The sequence below is a fragment of the Narcine bancroftii genome, chromosome 4 (genome assembly GCF_036971445.1).
Source record: "Narcine bancroftii isolate sNarBan1 chromosome 4, sNarBan1.hap1, whole genome shotgun sequence".
Taxonomy (NCBI): domain Eukaryota; kingdom Metazoa; phylum Chordata; class Chondrichthyes; order Torpediniformes; family Narcinidae; genus Narcine; species Narcine bancroftii.
The window spans coordinates 169,703,579-169,729,898 of NC_091472.1; the positions used below are offsets into that span (position 1 = coordinate 169,703,579).

A 26,320-nucleotide genomic window follows, 5' to 3' on the forward strand; every position below is an offset into this window, starting at 1 on the left:
CTGGGATTCACTGGTAGTGTGTTATATGGATGGCCGGCTCCACCCCCATCTGCTCACCCATAACCCTTGTTTCCTCCCTAAATCCTGAGCCCCTTTGAAGACCACTGTGAGATTCTACCCTCAGTTATAAGCTAATAAAAGCATTCGTTCTCCCTCCAGTCATGAGAGCATTTATTCATGCTACAATTTTATTAGCTTATTCCCTAAATGATGGAAGCAAACTCAAGCCAGGGGTGCTGCTAATAGACCCTCTGTCCCCCGACGCAGCAGAGGAGCTCACGTATTGGCTAGACTGCTTCCAGGCCTACCTGAACACGACCAGAGTCATCTTCTACACCGATGAACTCAGGAGGTCATTACTCGTTTCGAGGGTAGGATCAAAAGGGTATGCAGCCATCAGGGGCTGTACTACATATGATGCTGCCATTGAGGTGTTAAAGTCATAAAACGAGGTCCTAGAGAGGCATCGATCAGCAACAGCCAGGAGAGACCTTTGATGACTACCTGCTGGATCTGTGGACGCTTGCCAAGAACAGCAGGTATGAAGCGGATACGGGCCACGTTTGTGAAAAAGAACTGATCCAGGACCCTCTAGTCGTGGGGGTCTGCTCAAGGCACATGAGGCAGCAACTGTTTGAGTCGGATAAGAAGGACCTGGCTAGTCAAGTTGAACTGGCCAAATCATTGGAGCAGGCCAAGCTCGAGAATGACGACCTCGAAGCCAGCAAGCACGCTTACCCAGGTGACCCCCTTCCAAGGACCAGCTGCTTCTGCTACCCCAGCCCTAATGGCTGCAGCTTCCTGTGCTAGGAAGTGCTTTTTCTGCGACAAGAGCCACCATCCCCAATCTGGTTGCCAAGCTAAAGATTCAGTGTTTTCTAGCTATGGCCCGGGGAAGTTCACGGCCTGCACTGCTCTGGGATCCGATTCCAGCCCCAAGCCATCTGCCCCAAATTCATCCGAACCCACTTGCTGCGCTGCATGCTGACAGAGGGTGGCAGTGAGGAAAAAGTGCAAAAAGGCTCAGTGGCCATCTTGCCACGACCCAAATTCAAACTCGGCGTCATATTCATCAGAAGAGGAAGGAGAGCGGCCATCTTGCTACGCCATGAGGTTGATGCCATTGTACCCATGCAGGGAAACCCAGGACAGAGGGGGCCACTCAAGTGAGGAGTATTCGGTGCATATATATTGATCAAATTCCAGAATTCTGAATATATCTGACATTTTATCATTACATACCTCCCTGCTGGATCTATTATTTCCTCCTCTATTTTGATTGGCACATTTTTATTGATTAATATAACTACACCTCTGGCTTTTGAGTTATATGATGCTGCCGTTACGTGCCCTACCCAGTCTCTCCTTAATTTATTATGTTCCACTTCAGTTAGATGCATTTCCTGCACAAATGCTATGTCTATTTTTCTTTTTTCAGGAAATTTAATAGCCTTTTTCATTTAATTTGGTTATGTATTCCATTAAAATTTATAGTCATATAGTTCAACATGGCCATCTCATATTCTGTTTACACCTCATTTCCGCTTCCTCACCACCACCTTCCCCGTTTTCCCCATTTTCATCTCTGTTTACCCTTTTTGAACTCAATGTATGACAACACTTCTAAAACATAAAATACTTCAACAACTCCCACATCTAAAATTCCCTTAACCCCAAATGTCCCACCCCCCCTCTCTGAGTTTCCCCTTGTTCCTTGCTGGGCAACCACAACTCCCTTCTCCATTTGGATTGTGAACTCGCTTGCAAGCGTCAACTGATTTCGCAGTGACTGTTATTCTCTCCCACCCAACCCCCTCCAGAAAATACTTTTATCTTCACATATAACAAAGCTCACCCTCTTTATTCCCCACTTACTTCTTTCATCCCTTTTCTTTCCCTTCTTCAGTTCTTACTTATACCTTATTTTTACATCTTTATATGTAGTTTGTTGTCGTTCTTCATTCTTGTTACATCTCTTCATCTCTCCTTCTGTCCTGTAGGCATTCTGCAAATTCTCGTGCTTTCTCCGGATCTGAGAACAGACTGTTTTGCTCCCCCGGGATAAATATTTTATGCACAGTTGGATATCTTAACATAAATTTATAGCCTTTTTTACATAGGATCGATTTTGCTGTGTTAAACTCCTTCCTCTTCTTTAGGAGTTCAAAACTTATGTCTGGGTAAAAAAATATTTTTGACCCTTGTATTCCAATGGTTTTTTGTCTTCTCTAATTTTATTCCTTGCCCTCTCCAGTATATTTTCTCTCGTTGCGTATCTCAGAAATTTTACTAAAACGGATCTTGGTTTTTGTTGTGTCTGTGGTTTCGGGGCTAATGTTCTGTGTCACCTTTCTATTTCCATTCCTTCCTGTATTTCTGGCATTCCCAGGACCTTGGGATCCATTCTTTTATAAATTCTTTCATATTTGTGCCTTCTTCATCTTCCTTTAGGCCCACTATCTTTATGTTGTTTCACCCACTACAATTTTCCATTATATCCATCTTCTGAGCCAACAACTCTTGTGACTCTTTAACTTTTTTGACACTGTCTTCCAATTTTCTTTTTAAGTCATTCACTTCCATTTCTACAGCCGTTTCTCGTTCTTCCACATTTTCTAATCTTTTCCCTATTTCCATCATGACCAGCTCCATTCTACTCACTTTTCCTTCTGTACTTTTTTATTTTTCTTTTCATTTCACTAAATTCTAATGTCAACCATTCTTTTAATGCTCTCATTTGTTCTTGAAAAAAAAATTATCTATATACTGTCCATCTATTTTACCTTCTATTCCTCTGTGTAGAGCTTGGTCTTCTTCTTCCTCTTCTTCTGTGTCTGCAACTATGTTTGTGTCTTCTACTTCTCTTCCTTGTATCTGTGTCTCTTCTGACTTTCTTGTTGAGCTGCTTGCCTCAGTTTGCTGGATGTCTTCTTCCATGGCTTCTTGCTGTTGGTCCTCTTCTTCTGGGCTAGTCATCTGTTGGGCCTCCTGTTGCTGTTCTTCTTTCCTATAACTCCCTTTCCTGTTGTTTTCCTCTTCTTCCAGCTGTGAGCTCAGATGTCATGCTGTGTTAGTTCACTCCTCAGCTGGGCCCCCTCCAGTTGGTGTTTTCTTTTTCCTTAGAGTGCGCATTGCACATGCGCACTTCTGTTTGGCTCAAAGAGCCATTTTTGCCATCCAGCAATTGGAACATCGCGACTCTGCGGGGTCATCACCAACCTTGGGGAGCGGGGTCTTTTCTCCACGACGGCTCCTTGTTTCTTCATGCAGGTAAGGCCTTCTCCTTTCTCTTCCGGCATATTTTCTTCTTTTTTTCCAGTTGTTTTTACTGTTTCCTTCTTGGGTGCCATTTTCTTTCTTTTCTCCACAACTTTATCTTTTATTTGTTGTGTTTTGTGTTTCTTGAACTTTGTATTTTCTTAACTTTATTTCTTCTTTTCTGGAGAGGGCTGGTATTCTCCTACCGGCCATACTCCATCACGTAACTCCTCCCAAGTGAGGAGTATTGAGTCTCCGGGGTCCTAGCCTCAATGGTTCTAGATCAGGACAGACCTCACCAGCTCACCGACTCCATAGTGACTGTGAAGGTAAATGGACATTCCACTAAATGCCTAATCGATACAGGCTCTACTGAAAGCTTCATAGACTCACGGACTGTGCAAGAATACAACCTAAAGATGTATCCATCCAATTATCGCATATGCCTTGCATCTCTATTGCACGCTACTCATATTCAACAACATTGTATAGTGTTTGGAGGGAGGGAATTTTGTAAAATATGGCTGTATGTATGTGATGAATTATGTGCTCTGATGCTGTTGGGTCTGGACTTCCTGTATCACCTTAAAAGCAAGGCCTTGGAGTATTCTGGTCCCCTCCCCCCATAACAGTTCGGAACAGAGGGCCTCTAAAAGCAGTACCCACATGCAGCCTCTCCACACTGATTAGTGACACCCCCCCCCCCCCACACCACCTCTCTTCCCAAATCTGTCCCCAGACTGTAAACCTATTGCTACTATGAACAAGAGGTAGATGCTCTCCGGCTGGCGGGAAGTGGAGGCTGCAGCCACCGCCTTCTTACATCAGACAGATTAGGCCCCACTTCCCAGTGGGAATTGGCCACTGCGCCAGGAGGAATAAGCAAAGAACAGGAAGGTGTCAGAAAAAAAACTAAAAAAAATTTAAAATAGCAGGAGGTACAGCACAGCAGATTTCATAAACTCTGAGATACAACATCTGCCTGATATCATCAAACCTAGCAACAGCCCATGGAGAGTGCAAGTGGTAGTGGTAAAAAGGGAAAACAAGTCCAGGCTAGTAATTGACTATAGCCAAACTATTAATCAGTGCACACTCCTGTACACATACCACCACCACCCCCCCCCCTTGAATTTCAGACATGGTGAATGATATTGTGCAATATCAGGTCTATTCAAATATTGCCCACCTCTCCTCCCTCACAAGGGAACCAGGAGACCCAAGGAGTCCAAGGCCCCTCAGTGCTAAGGCGCTCCACCAGGATCTCCAGACCCTTGGACTGCTTAAATCTGTAAATTTGTAAATAACTGTATTTTTTTTTACTTTTATTCTGAAGTCACGTTCTCTGTCTTCATTCACAGACCCTAAATTCTGCAGGAAGAGGTGAATGCAGTGAACTGGGATTCACTGGTAGGGTGTTGTGCTGATGGCTGGCCCTGTGTCTGCCACCATCTGCTCACATACAACCCTAGTTTCCTGCCTAAACCCAGAACCCTTCTGAAGACCGCTGTGAGACACTACCCTCAGTTATAAGCTAATAAAAGCATTTGTTCTCCCTCCAGTCGTGAGAAATGTTATTCACACTACAATATGCTAATAAAATTTAAACCTTTACTGGGTAATTTGCTTTTAAAACATTGTGAATTAGTCTATTAAATATGTGTAGCAACATCACTCCACTGGTCAGCAGTAAGTGCCAGGCTTGGGGCAGTCTTATACAGTAAATACACCTCAAAACATACATTTTAGGTGGAAATTCTGAGGGTCATCTTGTACACGAGTCATCTTATATGCCAACATGCATGGTATTTTTTACTGTAATTTTGGGGAGAATATGATGGGATCTCTATTACCGTGCAGCAATACAGAAACTAACGAGCAGCCTGTACATGGTTGAGATGCTCAGCAGTGGAAATTCCATTGTGTTCTCAATGTTTTGAGGGCCAGCAGATAGGGCCTTATCCTAAACTCATCTTATACTCTCTCTGCCATCTTCTTGCCTATTTGTTTAACCTATATCGATCCCTTTGTAAAGCTCTTTCTATCCTCACATGTTAACTCTCCTTTCTTTGGATTTGCATCCATCAGTCCCTTCACCCAAGTTATTGAAATGGGTGAATTGAGGCCCCAACAGTGAATCCTGTGTAACCTCCAAAAGTGAAAGAAGTCTAATCCATTTCTTCCCATGCAGGTCATTCCAGGAGTTTGATCACCATTCAACAGCTAGTGTAAAACCTAACATTAACCTGAGCATGAGAAGCCTTGGTATTTCCTTTCCCAGGTGGTTCTGCTTGAAAGGCAGAGCAGAGTTAGGCCATTTGGCTCATTGAATCTGGGCTAAACATTAAGCACCTGGTTACACTAATTGTACATGTCCCTACGTTCCCATCAACCCCTCCCAGATTCTACCACTCTCCTTCACATTTGTAACAATTTAGAGTGGTCAGTTAACCTACCAACCAGCATGCCCTTAAGATTTGGGAGGAAATTAGAAACCCATGGGGTCATTGGGAGAAGGTTTCAAACTCCACACAGACAAAGGTCAGGATTAAATCCAGGTCATTGGTGCTGGCAGGCAATAGCTCAATTTGCTCTCAGTTTGGACTCCACTGGCAGTGGTATTGGCTTCTCTCTCAGTTCCTTCCAAACTCTTTAAACTTTAATCACCACCTTGCTCTTCCTAAATAAGAACATAAGAAATAACAAAAAGGAGTTGGCCATCTGGCCCAACAAGCCTGCTCTGCCATTCAACAAGATTGTCGCTGATCTGGATGTAGGCTCAGCTCCACCTACCTGCCTTTTCTTGAATAATCTTTAATCCCCTTAATATGTAGAAATCTATCTTTGGGTGTTTTTATGGAGGGGCACCACTTTGAGGCCAGTTCCATCATTGAAGAAAAGACTTTTTGTAGAGAAGCCCTAAAAGGCTGCTGTAGCATCGCTTTTCTGAAGAGCAGAGCCTCGTTGCATCCTCTGGAGCCGGTGGAGGCAGGTGATTGGTGCCGTAGTGCCACCTGTCAATATGACAGCATACATACGTGACGAGCAATGGCCATCTTCATTACCCATAGTCTCCCATGCAGCTGGAACCATTCAGGTAAACACACAGCAGTTCCAGCTGCACCGGTGGATTATGGGTAACAAAGACGGCCATTGATCCTTCTTCTGCCCGTCGCTGTCCCTCCTGCATGCCAAGTGACTCTGACCTCCAGCACTTATGCGGTGTTACTGCTAAAATGACTGGTCCTGGATAGTGGGCTGACGGCGTCATCACAACGTGATCAGCCCGCCCCTAGCCAGCCACTTGCAGTGGCAGTACATTTATGGAGCAGGGCAGAGCACTCCGCACCACCTGCGCAACCAGCCTGAGGAAGGATCGCATTCAGCGTCTTGGAGCCACGCGCGAAGGATTCACAGAGGTAGGTTCAGCGATGTGTGGGTGGAGAATATCCACCTTTAGAGTCACCATTTTTTCTCTATAAAAGGGCCTTCTATCTTAAATAGAATCCATTGGGCAGATAATGCCATGGATTTACTACTCTCTGGTAAAAGCAGGCCCTCCTCATCTCCATCCTAAATCTACTCCCCTGAATCTTAAGGCTACGTTCTACACTCACCTACCAGTGGAAACATCTTTCATGCCTGTACCTCATCTATCCCTTCCATAATTTTATTTGTTTTCATCAGAAATATTGCCATTCTTGTAAATATTTGTGAGTGGCACAGTTAGTGTAGCCATCAGAGCACCAGCAATCCAGGTTCAAATCTGGAACTGTCTGTAAGGAATTTGTACATTCTCCCCATATCTGCGTGGGTTTCCTCCGGGTGCTCCAATTTCCTCCCACATTTCAATGACGTATGGGGTTAGTAAGTTAATTTGGCAGCATGGACTCAAGAGCCAGAAGGGCCTGTTACCGTGCTGTATTTCCACATTAATATATATGCACAAGATCAGAAGACACATTTGTGCTGCCAAAAATAGAGCCTTCATTTACAGCACACTATCAAGTAGGACACTTAAGTTAGTCAGAAGAAGTCTCTTGCAGCAGGAACTATTTATCAGTTACACACTGAGCATCACATGACAAGAAATTCCTATGCTGCATGGTTTGCGCAGCAGTTAGTGCGAGGCTATTACAGTGTTAGCGAATCAGGTTTGAATCCAGCGCACTTCTGGTGTCTGTGTGGGTTTCTTCCAGGTGCTCTGGTTTCCTCCCACCTTTCAAAAACGTACAGCGGGGGTTGTAAGTTAATTGGGGTATTTGGATGGGATGGGCTCATGGGCCGGAAAGGACTGTCAGTGTAGGGTAAATGTCCCGAGCAACTGAGTATAGGAATAGAAGAATGAATCAGGTGAATGTGTGGCTGAAGGGATGGTGCAGGAGGGTGGGATTTAGGTTCCTGAAACATTGGGACCTTCTCTGAGGAGGGACCTGTACAAGCAGGACAGGTTGCACCTAAACTGGAATGAGATCAACATCCTTGTGGGGAGATATGCTAGGGTGGTTGAGGACATTTTAAATTGAAATGGCAGGGGGATGGGCCTCAATGTAGATGTTCAGGTGAGGAGGTCCAGTAGTCTACAGGAAAAAAGGGTTAGATAGTCCAGTTGGTAGTTGGTAGAGCAGGAGGATCAACCCACACGAGGTGAATAAAAAGGCAACACTGCATCTATTTTAAAACAAGCAGTCCAATTAGTAAGGTAGATGAACTTAGAACTTTAATTAAGACATGGGGTTACAATGTTGTTGCCATCGCGGAGATATGGTTGACTCTCAACCCAGTACCACGGGAGATATAATATTTTCAGGCTAGACAGTGGGGGCAGAGTGTAACAGAGGATGTGGCTTTGCCCTGTAACTCAAGGAATTCATGACTTAAGGATGGTCATCCGAGAAGCTTCCTCAAATGGAGTCATGTGGGGAGAGATTAGGATGAAAAGCATGCTGTCACTTTACAGGCAGTGTATTACAGACTTCCTAACAGCAAACTGGAGATAGAGATGCAGACACAGTGGCAGACATCAGAGAGATTCAATAAAAAGTTGGATTATCATAGTAGAGGATTTCAATTTGCCAAATGTTAATCGGGATAGCTTGAGTGTAAAGGGTCAGAGAAGGCAGAATTTGTAAAATGAGTCCAGGAGAGCAGTTCGACGCAGATAGACTAATGAAGGAAAGAGCATTACTGGGTCTTATCTTGGGTAACATGCCTGCCCAAGTGGATGGGGTGACAGTGGAGAAGCTTTTTGGAGATAGTGACTTTAACTCCATATATTTCAAATTGGCAAGATAAAAAGATAGGGATGGACCAGGAATAAATTCTTAAATTGGTGGGGAAGGCCAATTTCATTAAAGACAGGACCTGACAAAAGATTTTTTATTTGGAGCGTGTACTCGCAGGTACATAATTAGTGTAGAGGTTAGTGCTACATCTGCGATCGGGACCAGGGTTCGAATTCCATGCCATCTGTAAGAAGTTTGTACATTCTCCCTGCACCTGCGTGATTTTCCAAGGGAGCTCTGGTTTCTTCCCACCCTCCCAAATGTACAGGGGGTTGTAGGTCAATTGGGCGGCATGGGTTCATGGTCCAAAAGACCCTGTTACCGTGGTGTGTCTAAATTAAATTTTAAAAATTAAAATTAAATCTACATAGTGGTAAGAATTCAACGGAGAAGTAGTGAGATTTCAGGGCAAACATCCAAGAGAATCCTGGATGCTTAGGCTGATTGAGAGTTGGATAAAGAAAAAATAGGAAACATGGTAGAACTAAAGATGGGGGAGATTGATCAAGTGTCGGGGACCTTAAAAGGGGAATTAGGATGGCAAAGAAGAATCACAAATTATCATGAGCAAAAAGGATTAATATAAAGGCAAAAGACCTCAGTCAGGGACTCTTTTCAAGACTCATGCATCTTATTGAATATTTTTAATTTTCTCTGTATTGCAGTTTGTTTACATTCGTTATCTGTTCACACTTCCTTATTTGTTTACGTGTATATTCTATACAATTTTTTTGCACTAAAGTGGTCATTCTGCCTCACTTGCAAGACAAAGAATCTCAGGGTTGGATGTAGTGTCATGTATGTTCTCTGACAATAAATCTGAAGATTTGCCAGGAAAGAGTAGAGCAATGAAGAACCACATGGCCATTCTGAGCATGGATCCAGAAGGTCTAGGTGCAGTTCAAAATGAATACTTTTCATCAGAATTCACAAAGGAAATGGACATTGTGGTCCGGTAATTCAGCAAAAGGAAGAGTGAAGCTCTCATGCAATTTTCCATGAATAAAGAGGATATACTGATGCTTTTGTTGATGAAAGGTAAATCGATCCCCAGGACCAGATGGGATTTGTCACAGCCTGCTATGGGAACCAAGGAAAAGGTAGGGCGCTGAGATTTTTATAGCTTCGCTGACTACATGAAGTAACAAATGAATGGACAACAGCAAATTTAGACGGGCAGCTAGGAGAAGCCTGATAATTACAGACCTAACGTCAGTGGTAGGGAGACTATTGGAAAATATTCCAAGGGAACAGACTAATGATCATTGGAAAAGGCAGGGACAAATCAGAGATGGTCAGCATTGTTTTGTCAAAGGCAGATCCTGTCTGACTGAAATGTTCGAAAAAGTAGCAAAATGTATTGATGAGGGCAGTGTAGTAGATATGGTTTACATGGAATTTGTGGCTCCACATGGCAGACTAGTCTAAAGGATTAGGACAAGTTGGTTATTTAGATCTAAAATTGACGTGGCAATGGGATGCAGAGGACGATAGAAGATGCCTGTGTCTAGTGGTGCCCCACAGGATTGGTGCTGGGATCCTTACTGTTTGTACTATAGGTGAATAATTTGATTGTGGATTTAGGAGGGATGTTGAGTGTGTCCACAGATAACGTGAAGATTAGTGTTATCAAAAGTGTGAAGGGTAGTCTTAGGTTAGATGGTGACATTGATGTGCCGGTAATACTGATGTGCTGGTGAAATTGGCTGATTTATAATGGATGTAGATTAACGTGAGGTAATGCAATTTGGGAATACTAATAAGGCAAGGACTTAGACACGAATAAAGGGTCTTCAGTAACAGAGGGACCTTTGTGTACAATTCCAAAGATCCTTGAAGGTGGTTCCGTGGGTAGATAATGTGGTTAAGAGAGTATATGCAATAATGCCCTTCCTTAGTCAGTCACTGAATTAAAGAGCAGGAAATTATGCTCAAACTTTATGAAACTTTGTTCAGATCGGTACTGCAGTATTGAGTGCAATTTTGATCATCACAGATAGATAGTGCTGGAGAGGAAATTCACCAAGATATTGCCTGGGATGTGGCATTTCAGATATGAGGAGAGAATCAAGGGTTCTGTTTTAAAATTTTTAATTTTAAATTTAGACATACAGCATGGTAACAGGCCCTTTCACCCCACAAGCCCATGCTGCCCAATTGACCCACATCCCTGGTGCGTTTTGAAGAGAGGGAGGAAACCAGAGCACCCAGAGGAAACCCACGCAGACATGAGGAGAACATACAAACCACTTACAGACACCATAGGATTCAAACCCCGGTTGATGGCGCTGTAGCAGCATTTCACTATCCACTACATTAACCCTACTCATAAACTTGTGAGAGGTGCAAATAGGATAGATGCCAGGAAACTTCTCCTTCATGATGGTAGATAAAACTAGAGGTAAAGATACAGAAATGCTTGAGAAATTCAGCCAGTCTCGCACCACCCAAGGGAGGTAAAGATGTATTACTAACATTTCGGGCCCGAACCCTTCCTCAAGTTATGAGAACTAGAGGACAAGTATTTAGGGTAAGGAGAAAAAATTAAGAATCAATTGGAAAAGGAACTTTTTTCCCCCACACAAATAATGGTGAGATGGTGAATACCTGGAATGCTCTGCCTGAGAGAACTATAGAAGCAGAGTGGCTGACAGCACTAAAGAAGTGGAGACACAGAGAAGATGGGAAGGGCTGGAATCCAAAGAGGAGGAACGCAGCGGGTCAAACAGCATTAATCGACACAGCAAAACTGCCTCCTCTAGTTTTACCTACCACCAAGGAGAAATGTCTAGTCTATTTGTGCCCCTCATCATTTTATATCTCAATCATGTACCCTTTTAACCTCCTCCGCTCCATGTAAAACTGAGCCCTTAAATTTCTCCTTGTAGCTGAAATATCCCATCCCAGTGGGAGAAAAAGAACGATGGACATGTCAAGCTGAAACTCTTCACCTCATAAAGGATTCTGGACTACAATGTTTCTCCCACTGATGCTGCTCGACCCACAGATTTCATCCAGCAGATTATTTTCATCATTTAAGAAGTGCCTGGATAAGCACTTGAATCAGTTGGGCACAGGCCAAGTGGAGAAAGATGGGACTAATTTCAGGTGGATGCCCACTTGTTGGGCTGAATATCCAGTGTCCATGCTGTTGGACTCTACGGCTCTGTTAATCTGGCGTTAATAAAACAGTGTGACAGAAACAAAAAAATGTACAGTAAACTCCCCGTTATTTGGAATTCAAGCAATCGACAAAAAATATTGCGGAAAATAAATAGGTAAAAAAAGACAATAGTTTAAAATTGGCACCCCCTAGTGGTCAGTTCATGAATCACACAACACGCAATCTCAAGTAACTGGCAAATTCACTTATCCAGCATCTAGCTATCCCCTTAAGTGCCGGATACTGGGGTTTTTTACGTAGTTTGAACAGAGCAACCAACCTTGACAGATTCAAACTAATCCAGAAGAAAAACCAGAAGCAGTCAAGCCTACAAGATTATGTCCATGAGTAATCAGACCCTTCTGCGCGAATTAGATTGAAAGAAATTCTTCCATCATCTGAGGGAAAAAGAATGAGGGTGATTAACAAACCAACCGAAAGTGATGAGAGGATTTTTTTTTATGTACAGTGTATGGTTAGGATTGATAATGCAGAGCCAGGAGAAGTGGGCAGGGCAGATTCAATTGTAGCATTTGAAAGGGAGGTGGAAAGAAGGAACTTGCATTGCTATTGGGAGAGGTGAGGAAGGGCTCTGCCTTAATTACCCTTCTGTAAAATAAATATGGTCTTGATGGTCCAAATGGCCTCCTTCTATGCTGTAATCATTCTGGAATTCCCTGGTTTGAAGTCTAACATGTCTGACTGAGAGCTGTAGATTTCAACGGTTGAACATTTTAATCTTCCTGATAAATCTAATTAAGCTGTATTTAAAAAAAATCCTTGGCAATGAACATGCAATTAACCAGCATCACCTCTACTGAATCCGTAAAAATAAACGAATAAAAAAACATGAAGACAAATAAACAACGACACAAATTTTGTGTAATCAAGCCGTGTGATCAGCCTTCGTTCACATAGTTTTGTAGCCATAATGTGATCTATAGGTTATTCAACTTAGTACACGAGAAAACAAGAGCAACATCATTGAAGGGTTTACTCTGCACGTTGTAGACTATTGAGTGTATATATTTATTAACCTTTTTTTAATTTAAGATTTTATAACATGAATAACATATAGGATTACATTAAAAAAAATTAAGAATAAAATAATAAAATTACAATACAGTATCAGTAATCTAAATAAACTATACCCTCCCCAATAATTATTACACATTAATAACCCAACTCAAATTAGTCCAACTATATTTATTAATCTGACAGAAAACTGCTTAAGATTCTTAGCCTGGTGTCTAACATTTGATGACAAGTTGGCTGCTGGGACACTATTCTGCAACTGACTCATGTTCTAATTCAAGTGTCACAAGTCACATGGCCACCGACATTCCAGTCCCATATTGACTATGTCATGCAATTTATTTCTTTTTAAAATATGTTTTGTATTTCACATAAATGATCCATAAATAAGTTATTAATATAGCAAAGCAATGATCACATATACATAGCATATAATTAAAGTAAATGCACAATCCTACAAATTTTAAATTTCAGCCCTAATTTTTAAATGCGATCGTTTGTTAAAATTATGATGCATAAAAATCAGTTAAATAATATTATAACGAACCTCTTTATCAAAAAAAGATATCGGTGGTAGGGATGTGGAATGAGCTTCCGGCAGACGTAGTTGAGGCGGGATCATTGGTTACATTTAAGGAAAGACTGGAGAGGAGAGGACTGGAGGGGTATGGACCGGGTGCTGGTCAGTGGGACGAGGAGGGTGGGGATTTGTTACAGCATGGACTAGTAGGGCCGAACTGGCTTGTTCTGTGCTGTAAGTGGTTATATGGTTATCTAGAATAATCATAATTAAATCCCATAAATCCATTTATCAAAAAGGAAAAAAACTAAAACTAATCTAACCCCTTCCTCTAATCAAGGTTACAAGGAAAATACAAAGATGGATCAAGTCGTGACCTCCAGAAGACAGAGAGATCAACACCTGAACACCCAAATCACCTAAAACTGCCAATTACGATAGTATTCTATAAATGGGCCCCATACCTTTTCAAGCTGGAACTTTTTATCTTTAATATTAGACCTAATTTTCTCGAAACTTAAATATATCATTACATCATGTAGCCACTGTGGATGAGTCGGTGAGAGTTCAACTTTCTATTTCATTAAAAATGCGCATCTGGCAATCAATTTGCTGAAAGCTAGATCCGGTTCACGCGAAAAACCAAACAGGGCAGTTAAAGGGTTGATCCATTTTATGAAAAGTGTAAAATGTTTGAAGCCTCATTGATTTATAAGTTTTGGGAATGTCCTAAATTAGGAGGATACTGGCAGAATATTTTTCAGTCTTTATCAAGGATGTTTAAGATTAAATTAGATCCATGCCCTGTAATGCAATTTCAAGGTTTTTAACTTCAGTACTTCTGCAATGTGGACAATTGAAGCATATGGCTCATGAAAAATAATGGAACAGTATTTAAAATCCATGCAGATACAATTTGCATTTGCTGACAAGATGGAATGCTGATGAGTTGCTACTGCTAGTCTACATGCATGTACTTACGGCAGAGTACATCACACGCTCTTCTGGGTGATGAACTGCTTCACAGAATGGCAGTAGATCTTTCAAAATGGATGACCTCACAAAATCAGGCATCCAAAGTCACTGGCTATTCACACTTCTCACACCAGCACCATTTTGAACTCCCGAGTAGGCTCATACCTCAAGCCCTGGGAAGTATTTTTAGAAAGGATGTTGGCACCTTGCCTGGTTGAGTTCCTCACCAATATCACAGAACCTGAGGCCCCATATTATTCCCTGCATCTCCAGCCATGATAGTTTCCCAGATGAATAAACTAAATGCCACACAAGGCTACAAAATTTTGTGAAGGTGACTTGTTCTTCACACGTCACAATTCAAAATTCATATCTTTATTTATTCACCTTAGCATTTAAAGTTTACTGATTCTGTTGCATAGCAATTCAGTAATTTTCACCAACACTTACATTGTTTATATACATGTTAGAAGGATTTATATTAATTGAGTATTAGGAAAATTATTTTTTAAATCTTTAAGGAATCTGCTAATTCTTTTAAATAATAAATTTTAATCACAGAATCTTAGACAAATGCAGCACAGAATCCACTTAGCCCATCGAATCCATCTTGACTCGACTAAGTAACGAGTGAGACCTATCCTCCACTCTCCCTCATGAGCAAGTTCTTTCTTTTTAGCTCCCACTCAAACAGTACAATCGGGTCTGCCCTATTACCCCGCCTATCCACTCCACACCCTCAGCACATTCTGTGTAACAAAATCTTCTCCTGTCACTTGTTGTTTCTTTGCTGAACTTTTTTTTCATGGCCTTTCCTAACTGATTCTTCTTCAACAAGAGTAGATCCTCTCCATACCCTTCATGGTTAAATACCTCCATCAGATAACTCCACTGTTTAAAGAATAACATCCTGCCTTCTCCAGTCTAACCACCTCACTGAAGTTCCTCATTCTTACTCATTTCAATTCACCCGTTTGAAAGCAATTACATCATTCCCAAAGTGTGACATCAAGAAATGGAGAGACATCAGTAACGTATTACAGGCACTTTCAATTGTTGGCCAGCTCTACATTAGCACAGGCGTGAGCAGTAGCTCTGCTGGTAGCTATATCATCAGAATTAATTGGTTTTGGTTTCAAAACTCAGTCCCAAAACCTTGGTTACACCCTCGTAACACTATTGCTCCACCCACTCACCAAGACCAACACATCACCTGAACTCACAATGTCACGGAATCCTGCCGAGGGAGAGATCTATTGTTGGAAGTGTGGTGCGCTGTTAGCCAGAATCAGACACACACAAGGTAAAGACTGTACAACAGGCTTTAATCCACAAAGACTTCCACAGAGCCAGGCTGGCTGTTGCTGCAGTAACTCTGAGTGAGGCCTCGGGAGGCCAGCGCAGGCTTATATCCTGGAGGGTGAATGACACCCAACCTAGTGGGGCTTGATCCATTCAGGTCGACTGATTGACAGCCAGCCAGGTGTTGTCCTGTCCCCTTACACTCCTGCAGGTACCGAAGTTGCCCCCTGCAGTAGTCTGCTGGTGCACCACCACAAGAAGGAATATATTTCATGTGAAAATGTTAAACAGATTCCAGTCTGCCTTCTGATGCATGTCACAGATATCCCACAGCACCAGCACCAATTCAAAAAGCTCATATAATTAATTTGCAATATACATCCCTCAAAAGTCACGAGCAAATAATTAATTTTACTGTCTATGGGGTTTTATGCAATTTGTAATATTAATCTTTAAAAAATGATAATTCAATAACTGGAAAGGAATTTTAGACAATCTCTGGAAGTGAAAGATATTATAAAACTGCTTGTAATTCTTTCAATGGTATAACATTGTCACTGACACACACACACACATACACACATCGTACACGTGCATACACATGCAAACAACACCAAGATGTTACCAATATAGTCCTCAAGTTCACACCTTCACTAATATAGTTCTCGCACTCTCACCAACACCAATTCCCATTGTCACACAGTGATTAAACCACCACTTAGGCACATTAAACTATGACCAGAAAACCATAATGCTGTCTTAATTTGACAAATTCATTGCTGCATTGTGTGAAAAGAATAGCTGCTTTCTTTGTTATCACACACAAGTTACTAGACATGATCGATCATGCATATGCACGACTTGGATAAAAAAGTAGATGGGGGTTTGAGTTTTTCTGCAGATTACACTAAGGTTGATGTAAACAAGAAAATCTGCAGATGCTGGGCTCCAATGCCACGCACAAAAGTGCTGGAGAAACTCAGCAGGTCGCACAGCATTCACAGGAAGTAAAAGACAGTTGATATTTCAGGCCTGACCCCTTCATCAAGAGTGTCAAAGATCATGCATATGCCTGAATGAAAAGCTGGACATAGCGAGGGGAAGGAGATGGGAGGGTAAAAGAGAAAAAGAAGCTGCGATGGGATGGGGCCATGCAAGAAGGATACCTTTCCAATAGGGGGCAGAAGAGAAGGAGGTGGGAGCTGGAGGAAGTGCGTCAGAAGGGTGTCACATTAGTGGAGCTGTGCAGAGTGTAAAGAGTTATCAAAGTCTAAGAGAAAAAAAGATGATTTACAGATTATGGGCAGAGAAATGGCAAATTAATCCAGACAAGGATGATGTTGCACTTTGGGAAATCAAATGTAAGGGGAGCGTATGCAGTTGATGAAGCCTAACAGCCTGAATACACCAGGGATTGTCTGATCTCAGAAGCTAAGCAGGCGCAAGCCTGGTCAGTACTTGAAAGGGAGACCAGGACCTCCAGGTGCTGTAGCCTTCTGTGAGGGGCCCTGGACAAAGTGGTGACTCTCTGCCTTCCTTACAGTAGTCAAGAGTTAAAGTATCTTATGTATGTTACATTCTAAGGGTAATATTATGTGACAATAATGGAACTTTTACCTTTTACATTAACATTCTCAGCAAGTCTGTGACCAAAAGTGATACCACTGATGAGGAGCTTAATGTTGATGAACACAGTGCTGAGAAACTCAACAAGTCAAGCAGTGTAATTTAGCAAAGATAAAGATATTTAACCAACGTTTCATACTTGAGCCCTTCATACCTTGATGAAGGGATCAAGCCAGAAATGTTGGTTATGAATCTTTATTTTTGCTATATAAAATACACATTTTGTCCTGCTGAGTTTCTCCACCACTGTATTTTTACTTCAACCACAGTGCCTGCAGACTTTCATGTTTTACCACTAAATATTGAAGAAGATGTGAGCATAAAGGAGAGTGAAATAAAGACTCCACATCCTCACAAAACATTAGCATCAAGGAACAACATCTTAACAAGATGCAAGGTTTGCCAAAATAAAAATGGAAGATGTCGGAAGTCTTGTGCAGATACCTCGTGTAGAAGGATACTCAAATGTTGCATGAACATAGTGCTGTAAGATCCATGACTTTATGAATCCATAAAGTTCAGGAGGAAACCCATCCAAAGATGGATCATAGAACCAGAGGATCCAAGGGCAGAAATTCCAGCAGCAATGGCAAGTGTGAACACGCCGCCCACCCCCCCCCCCCACACCCCACCCCCTTCTGGAAACCCAGCACACCGTGGATGAAGGATAAAGTTGCATTTGATTCCCTTTTCTGAGTCTGACAGCAATCATGAAATTCAAATCAAATTTGAACAAAGGTTATTCCTTCAAAAAACCAAAATTAGGTATGATGGGCCAAGTTATGAATCCCAAAACTTGACTGAACAGGATATTTTTGTTTTAACAAAAAAGGAAGCAATGGGGGAAAAGGCAGAAGTTAGACCAGCAAAATTATGGTGAATCCGCAAGAGAGCAATCAGTGGGTAGAAATGGGCAGACAACATTTTGGGCTTGGATCCTTTTTGGTCACAACTGTACCATGGTGGAGGTCCGAGAGGTTATGCAGTTTCATGATAGAGTTCAATTGGTGCTGTGTTTTCAGCACATGTTGTGAAAGGGCGACTGTGGATTAAGAGCTTTCTTGTATTTAAACACAGGCTCATGTGACTGAATGTTCCCATATTTGGAAGAATTGTCTTCAGGGGGAAAGGCCCTTGCAGAGAAGAATCATTTGAGTTGCTGTTGGGCTGTCCAGGAGCTCAACCAAAACACAATATGAGGAGCTACAGGAGCAATACCTTCGCCAACATATTTCATTCCTCTCCAAAGACCAATGATACACACATCATAACAGGAGCATAATCCTACCTCCCTCTGGATCATACACTCCAGCCTCACATATTCAACTGTGTACACTTCACGCTGACTCTGCCACCGATTGCCCACACCACACTGACACACATCAACCTCACTCCAACCTCAATCCTACACTGACACACTCCAGCCTCGCGCTGCCACTCACATACACTCCAAATTTAAATCATCACATTTACAAATGTTAAGTCTGCCACTAACACAGGACTACAAACATCACTCATTTGCCAAAGCCTTCTATTCTCCATGCTGATTAATTCAGGATATTCAGTTTAATATTCTCCCGAATAAACACTCCAATTCTACATTTGCCTCTAACACATCCCATCTTAAATCCTCACCAACTCCCTGAAGATATTGTTGCTAATACAGATACTCCCTCACACGAACAAAACACCACATTTCAATCTCATTATGTCACCAAGATAGAATCTCTAACCTTATGCTTCCTCTCACTCTGCCACACTTAACTCCTGTTACACATACGGACATTGCCACCTCGCACTACCACTGACACAGACACTACATCCCTTATCACTAAAAAGTACTCCAACCTTGAACGGTCAATAGCACATGATTCAATTCCCACTTTCACTAATACAGACACTTACACTTTCGATCCTCACATTGTCACAAACACACTCTCCAACCTCATACAATCAGTAATAATCATTCCTTCTCCACATCATCATTAAAACATATTCCAACCTCATGTTGACATGTAATTGAGATATTTAAAGTGGATGGAGGAGATGGTGAGGAAATGTTTCCTACCTGTAAGGAAATGGATTGAGCCAGTCCTTTAGAGTAGATACAGATACTTTGGCATTTAAAGTAGATCTCTTCAAACAAGTTCATGAATACCCATCTCTGTTTCTTGAACAGCTGTGGACACCTGATCAGTTCAACGTTTCAAAATGGAGAGTGAAGGATTTTGGTTAGTCAAAGGTCATGGAGACAAGGACAGTACAGAGAGTTATACATTTCTACCATGACACTAAGAACAAACTGTTCAGGGGAAACAAAGAATGACTAGAGGAAGTCAGTGGGTCAGGAAGTATCCATAGCTAGAAATAGTCAGTCAACATTAAAGGATCCAAACCCAAAATGTTGTCTGCCCATTTCTACCCGCTGATGCTGTCTGACCAGCTGAATTCCTCCAGCAGTTCTTTCAACTGCTCAAGATTCCAGCATCTGCAGTATTTGTGTTTCTCAACTGTACAGAGCAGCCTGGCCTACACCAGACTGCCACTCTGCCTTTCCCCAACCCTAGACCCCAACTCTTCCTGACTTCCTTCACCCAGACATTGGATAAGCTGACTTCTGCAGGTTTACACTAAAGCTTGAAACCATTGCTTATCATTTTCATTTCATTTTATTCTTCTGTGACGTTCCTCACTGTCTCCTTCTTTGATACTTGGTCAACTGGACCAATACCTTGTCCCTGAAGTTGCTGTCAATTTAATACTGAATGTGCACCTTGGGATATTTCATTCCATTAAAATACACTAATACTGATTGTGCTATGGATTGCAGATACAAATAGGCATTGGCAAATGAGGAAAAAGTACAGAGGACCAATCATGAGAGAAAACTGGGAGCAGTGGAGAAGTTAAAACAAGAGAGGCGTGGAAAAGAATAACTGGTGGGAAGAGAGGAGATTAAAAAGACAGATACTTTGACATTGGTAACCAGAGGAGGACTGAAAGGAAAATAAGTTGTCAGTTCAATTTAATGATTACTTGGTTATTGACCATGGGATAATTTATGAATGCCTTATATTTCATTAACCCATCATTAAAAATTCTCCATTTAAAATTAGAACCAAATTCCTTAGTTGCTCTGTTTGGAATTCTTGGAGAGGACAATGTCTTATTAATTCCAATTAAATATTGTATTTTATCTTTCACTTCATTGCTGGCCATGTGTGCTATTTTGATTAAGTGGAAATATAATACCCCACCTATTCATTCACAATGGCCAAGGGATGCAAGGTCCTGTTAAAGTTTGGAAAAAAATTAGATCGGCAATTAATGATTCTAACATTAGATTCCAAATGTTATGGGGGCCGTTCATGGACTATTACCATAATCTCTAGGTTCAGTATTGTTATAGAACTTCGGCACTGTGTTATCCCATTTCAGAGTGAGCTACTTTATTTTATCATTGTTAATTTTCATCCTTATTTTGGGCCTGGGGTTTGGAGAGTTTAAATTAATTATTATGGCAATGCTTTGGGAATTTATATGTATGATTATTCTCCTCGTGCTTGTCTTTATCTTTTTATTTTCTGTAGCACATTCCATAATGTACAAACTTATTATTACTGAAAATCAAATAATTTTAAAAAGAAAAATGAGTAAAACTTTACAATCCACTTAACCACAAAAGAGCAATATAAATTTACTCTGCACTTTTGCCAATAATTGAACACACCAAGATTTTAGATACCAGTCCTTAATAACATGCTACCTTTGATCATATCTTCCTTTTACCCAAAATAAAAGTTAGCCTTCATTGCTGGAGGGATGGAATTTAAGAGCAGGGATGTTATGCTGTAATTGGAGTACTGTTCTGGTCTCCATACTTGAGGAAGAATGGGCTGGCTTTGGAGGAGGTGCAGAGAAGGTTCACCAGGTTGAATCCAGTGATGAAGGGGTGACCCTATGAGGAAAGATTGAGTCGTCTCGGACTGTATTCACTGGAATTTAGAAGAATAAGAGGAGATCTATAGAAACGTATAAAATCATGAAAGACAGAAATAAGATAGATGTAGATAAGTTGTTTCAATTGGTGGGGGAAGACTAGAACTAGGGGACACATCCTCAAGATTCAGGGAAGTAGACAGGACAGAGATGAGGAGGAACTGCTTTGTCCAGAGGATGGTGAATCTGTGGAATTCACTGCCCATTGAAGCAGTGGAGGCTACCTCAGTAAATAGATTTAAGACAACGTTGGTTCAAATTTTACAAAGTAGAGGTATTAATGGATATGGGGAAAAGGCCAGTAGGTGGAGATGCACCGATCATCAGATCAGCTATGCTCTCTCCCCAGTTGCCTCGGTTTTTACTAATACCCAAAGATCGCCATATTTTCGATTATTTCGGGGCACCAGGCAAGGGTGCCCCCTTAGCCCTTTATTATTTAACAGCTTTAGAACCTTTGGCAATTGCTATCAGAGAAGCACCCAATATTACTGGTATTATTCGTTGCAGGGATATTCATAAAGTATCACTATATGCAGATGATTTATTGTTATATATTTCCAATCCTGAAAATTCTATTCCTGCAGTTTTATCTTTATTAGCCCAATTTAGTAATTTTTCGGGATATAAACTGAACTTAAATAAAAGTGAATTATTCCCTTTTAATGGATGGGTTCCTATTTATGATAGTTTGCCTTTTAAAATAGCTAGAGACCATTTTATATATTTAGGGATTAAGATTACTAAAAAACATAAAGATTTGTTTAGGACTAATTTTTTTCCCTCTATTGGACCTGATCGGCAGTTTACTTACCAATTGGTCACCATTATCCCTATCCATGATAGGCCGAATTAATGCTATTAAGATGATGATCTTACCTAAATTTTTATATATATTCCAAGCTATACCTATTTTTGTTCCTAAATCTTTTTTTGATAAGGTCGATTCTAAATTGTCCTCATATATCTGGCAAAACAAGAATCCTAGATTGGGGAAAAAATATTTACAGAAATCTAAACTAGAGGGAGGGTTGGCATTACCCAACTTTAGAATTTATTACTGGGCAATTAATATTAGTTACTTAAGGTATTGGTTGAATTATTCAGAATTATCTCTAAATCCCCATTGGGTAAATTTAGAAATTAAACTGATACAAAGTTTTTCAATTAGCTCTATTTTGGGAGCTGCTCTCCCTTTTACTCTTACTAAATTATATAAACAAATTGATAATCCAATGGCTAAACATACACTACGTATATGGTTTCAATTCCGGAGATTTTTTGGCCTAACTCATTTTATCTTGGAAACTCCTATTGTACTAAATTTCCTTTTTCATCCCTCTCTAATTGATCAAGCTTATTTACTCTGGAAAGTTAAAGGTATAACATGCTTTTCGGATTTATTCTTGGATAACTCTTTCATGTCATTTGAACAATTATCCATGAAATATGATTTACCTCGATCTCATTTCTTTCGATATTTGCAGATTAGGAGTTTCTTAGTTTCGACTTTACCCTCTTTTCCCAATCGGGAGACTACGACTGTTTTAGAGGATATACTATATTCAAAATTCCCTCCAAAAGGTGTGATATCTAAATTATATAATATAATTACAAAAATAAATTCTGGGACTTTTGAAAAGTTTAAAAATGATTGGGAAAGAGAACTCAATCTTCATATTTCCAATGAAAATTGGAATAAAATTCTGCGACTGGTAAACTCTTCTTCTCTATGTGCAAAACATTCACTAATACAGTTTAAAGTTATTCATAGAGCTCATATGTCTAAAGATAAACTCCATCGCTTTTATTCTCATATCGATCCTATATGTGATAAATGTCAATTGGAAATAGCTTCCCTTACACATATGTTTTGGTCCTGTCCCTCTTTACAGAATTATTGGAAGGAAATTTTTTCCATTATATCTACTGTTTTGAATATTGATTTACAACCACATCCCATTACTGCAATTTTTGGATTACCTATGATAGATTTGACTTATTTATCTCTTCCTGCGGATCGTATGATTGCTTTTCTTACACTAATGGCTAGAAGATCTATACTATTGAATTGGAAAAAGGTTAATCCTCCCACTGTTTTCCAATGGTTTACCCAAACTATACTATGTTTAAATTTAGAGAAAATTAGAAACTCTGTCTATGAATCCCCTTCTAAGTTTGAGTTAACCTGGCGACCATTTATTCAATATTTTCATTTGTGGTGAGTTGATCTGGCTCTGTTTTCTTTCTATGATTATGTATGATAATTGGGCTGTAAGATGAGATCGGAGTGATCGGCGTGGTTTAGCTATATCTGTAGGTTTTTTTTTAAAGTTTTTTTAATTCAGATTTGTTTTTTCTTCTTTTTTGGGGTTTTTTTTTCTCTTTTTTCATATATTGTTATTAATTATATTTTTTTTAGAGATAGTTCACACCCTAAACTGATCTAAATTTTTTTTATGATATATTTTTATTCTGTAATATTATTGTTTAATATCTCTGTATTAATTCATTACTTACTATGTATTTTTTATATCTCTTTGAACTGTATGTGTTTATAAATTATAATAATAATAAAAAGATTGAAAAAGAAAAGCTATGCTCTCCATGAACGGTGGAGCAGGCTCAATGGGCTGGATGGCCTCCTCCTGCTCCTATTGTTCTCATGTTCTTACTACTGGATAGTAGTGGGCAGTAAGGCAATGCCTGGCCTAACCCTTATCGAACTTACGGAATTTTGTTTACCACTGTACTGATGTCAAGATATTTAATGCAGACCATACAATACAAACAGGGCCTGGCGCTACCATTAGATGGACTAGGTAGCTGCCTAGAATTCAGACCACAGAGGGGCGCAGTAAGGGTATCCAGATGTCCGGTTTTAGGCTTGTCAGTTCGGCTTTGGACTTTGAGGGTTCTTGGAATCCGTATGTTTCCGCATTGAGCACATATGTAGCAATTCAGTGTTTTTGGGGCCAGGTGATTCCCTCACATTCCATGCCCAATACCTTTGCTACAGTTTCACTGCCAGAGACCGACTCTGGTTTGAAATTGCCTCTTGCACTTGGACGCATGCTTGCTCCATTCCTTGGCCCAGGCAATGTTCATGGAGTGGCCGACCAACACACAGCGATCAGGGTGATTAAAGCGTTGTCTAGTAGTGGCTCCCGGAGGGAGGGGTTGGGGGGCCCAAGTGCCCTCACTCACCCATGGCCCCATTGGGTTGCTGCTGGGTCGCTGGAGCCCAGCTCGTGTCCCCCCCCCCCGGTTTCTGCTCCCCCCCATTCCATGCTCCCAACCCCCTCCCTGGTCCCCATTCTGTCTGCCCCCAGGTCCCCACTCTCCACCCACCAGGTCCACGCTCTCTCTTCCCCACCCCCAGGTCCCCACTCTCCCTCCCCCACCCAGGTCTCCATTCCCCCACCCCTTCCTCCCAGGTCCCCATACCCCCCTTCTCTCCCTGGTCCCTGTACCCCTCTCCCTGCTTCCACCCCCTGTCTCTGCTTTCCCTCCCACCTCCCCAGTCCCCACTCCATCCTTCCAAGGTCCCCATTCCCCACTCCCCTGTCACCCCCACCCCTTGTTCCTGCTCCTCCCACCCCTGCTCCCCCCTCCCCACTTCCCACCCCACCTACACCCCAACCAGAGTTCCTGTTCAAAGCCGAACCCTGGGTGGATGATTCAATGAGATATTATTCTGTCTCAACAACTCTCTATTAACGTATCTGAGATAAGCTGGAGATCTGGATCTGGGTTCAGTGGTATACCACTTCTAGCCTTCTTGAATTACATTGAAGTTCCAGCAAAGATAGGGGGTATTCAGCCCAAATACTTGGCAGCAAAGTTTCTGCTCAAATCAGGTCCCTTCCCACTCTCTTCACTTCATTTTAACAGCATCACCTCCCCTCCTCATTTCTTTTCCCATTAGCATGTTTTGCTAATTGATTAAACTAACCCATCTGAGAGCAAGTTCTCCATTTTATCACTGAAAAGATGTGTGAAGTAAAAGGTTTTAATTTTCTGTTGGCCTTGGTGCAGGTATGCCAAAATATTTTCTTTTGTATTTGAGAAAGATTGGTGTTTTATTTATTCTTGCAATTTAAAACAAAGTTGGCAGTTTCAAGTTTTGTGCTTTTCATTTTTCTACAAAATATCTGTTTTTGAAAATCAAGGTTGACAATTTTTTTGGGGGGGCTGCAAGTCGTGCTTTTGTCTAGGGCACAAAATAGTCTGGCACCAACCCTGAATACAAACCAGGGATCTTTAAAGTCTGTGTGGTTCTGGGACGAGCTAGTTATTTTAAGAACATTCTCATTGATAAAGTTGCTTAAGGGTGTGGTCAATATTTGATACAATGTTACAAAAGGGTAATAAATATTCATTCTATGAGTAGTTGACCTTGAACTATGAGTTAAAGGCAGCTATTCCAACTCAGTGACAATTTTTCCATGTCTTAGCAGCAGGAACAACACCTCTGGACTTTCATCATTGTGTCATGCTCGAACAGTGAACCCAGTGCAAAAGAGAACCTGGATACCACATTTCATATCAACTATTTCTTTTCGGCTCTATTTTGCCCTTTGGTTGTTCTCTTTTGCTAAGATTCAGGCTCTCTTCAACCTGTCTCACCAGCCTGAGAAGGAATAGGGTTAAAAGCCCTCTCGGTGAATTCCACAAGGAAAGGGATGTCAAGGGATTGGTAGCGGCATCAGAGCTGTTTGATCACATCCCAAAACATGACAAAAGCAAACAACAATGAAGACAGCAAAATCCCTATTATCCGGAATCCAAGCAACCAGCAGCACAAAGCAACTGGCAAAAATAGTCACGTAAAATAAATAGGTAAAAAATAACGAAGTTTAAAATTTCCACGGCTTGCCATTAATTTTCCAATCACACAATACACGATGTCAAGCAACGAGAAAATTCACTTATCCTGCATCTACCAATCCCCATAGATCCTGGATACCAGGGATTTTACTGCATAATGTTCCTGTTTGTCAAAGTTATCTCTGTCCCAGATTAACTGGAGTATTGAAACAGTTCGGACTCTTCCATTGTACTCCTTTAGGTTTCTGAAATCCAGCCACCTTGACTCCTTGGACATTATTTTTCTCTCCTACCACATTCACTGTTCCCACTTCACCTGCTGCACCT

General features: G+C 41.1%; 1 protein-coding gene across 5 annotated transcripts in view; it reads right to left on the minus strand.

The window, feature by feature from the left end:
* The window catches only part of susd2 (sushi domain containing 2), a 135,443-nt gene extending 116,090 nt beyond the window's left edge, over positions 1–19,353 (minus strand). For 2 of the 5 annotated variants that reach the window (XM_069932926.1, XM_069932923.1), the window contains exons 1-2: positions 19,233–19,353; positions 11,987–12,104 (exon numbers count right to left, since the gene is read on the minus strand). The gene's annotated coding sequence lies outside the window, so the exon portion shown is untranslated. Of the gene's footprint in view, positions 1–11,986; positions 12,105–14,242; positions 14,354–19,232 lie in introns of those variants that run through there. The other 3 variants (XM_069932927.1, XM_069932924.1, XM_069932925.1) reach the window with 2 other exon arrangements.
* Between the last annotated feature and the right edge of the window lie 6,967 nt (positions 19,354–26,320).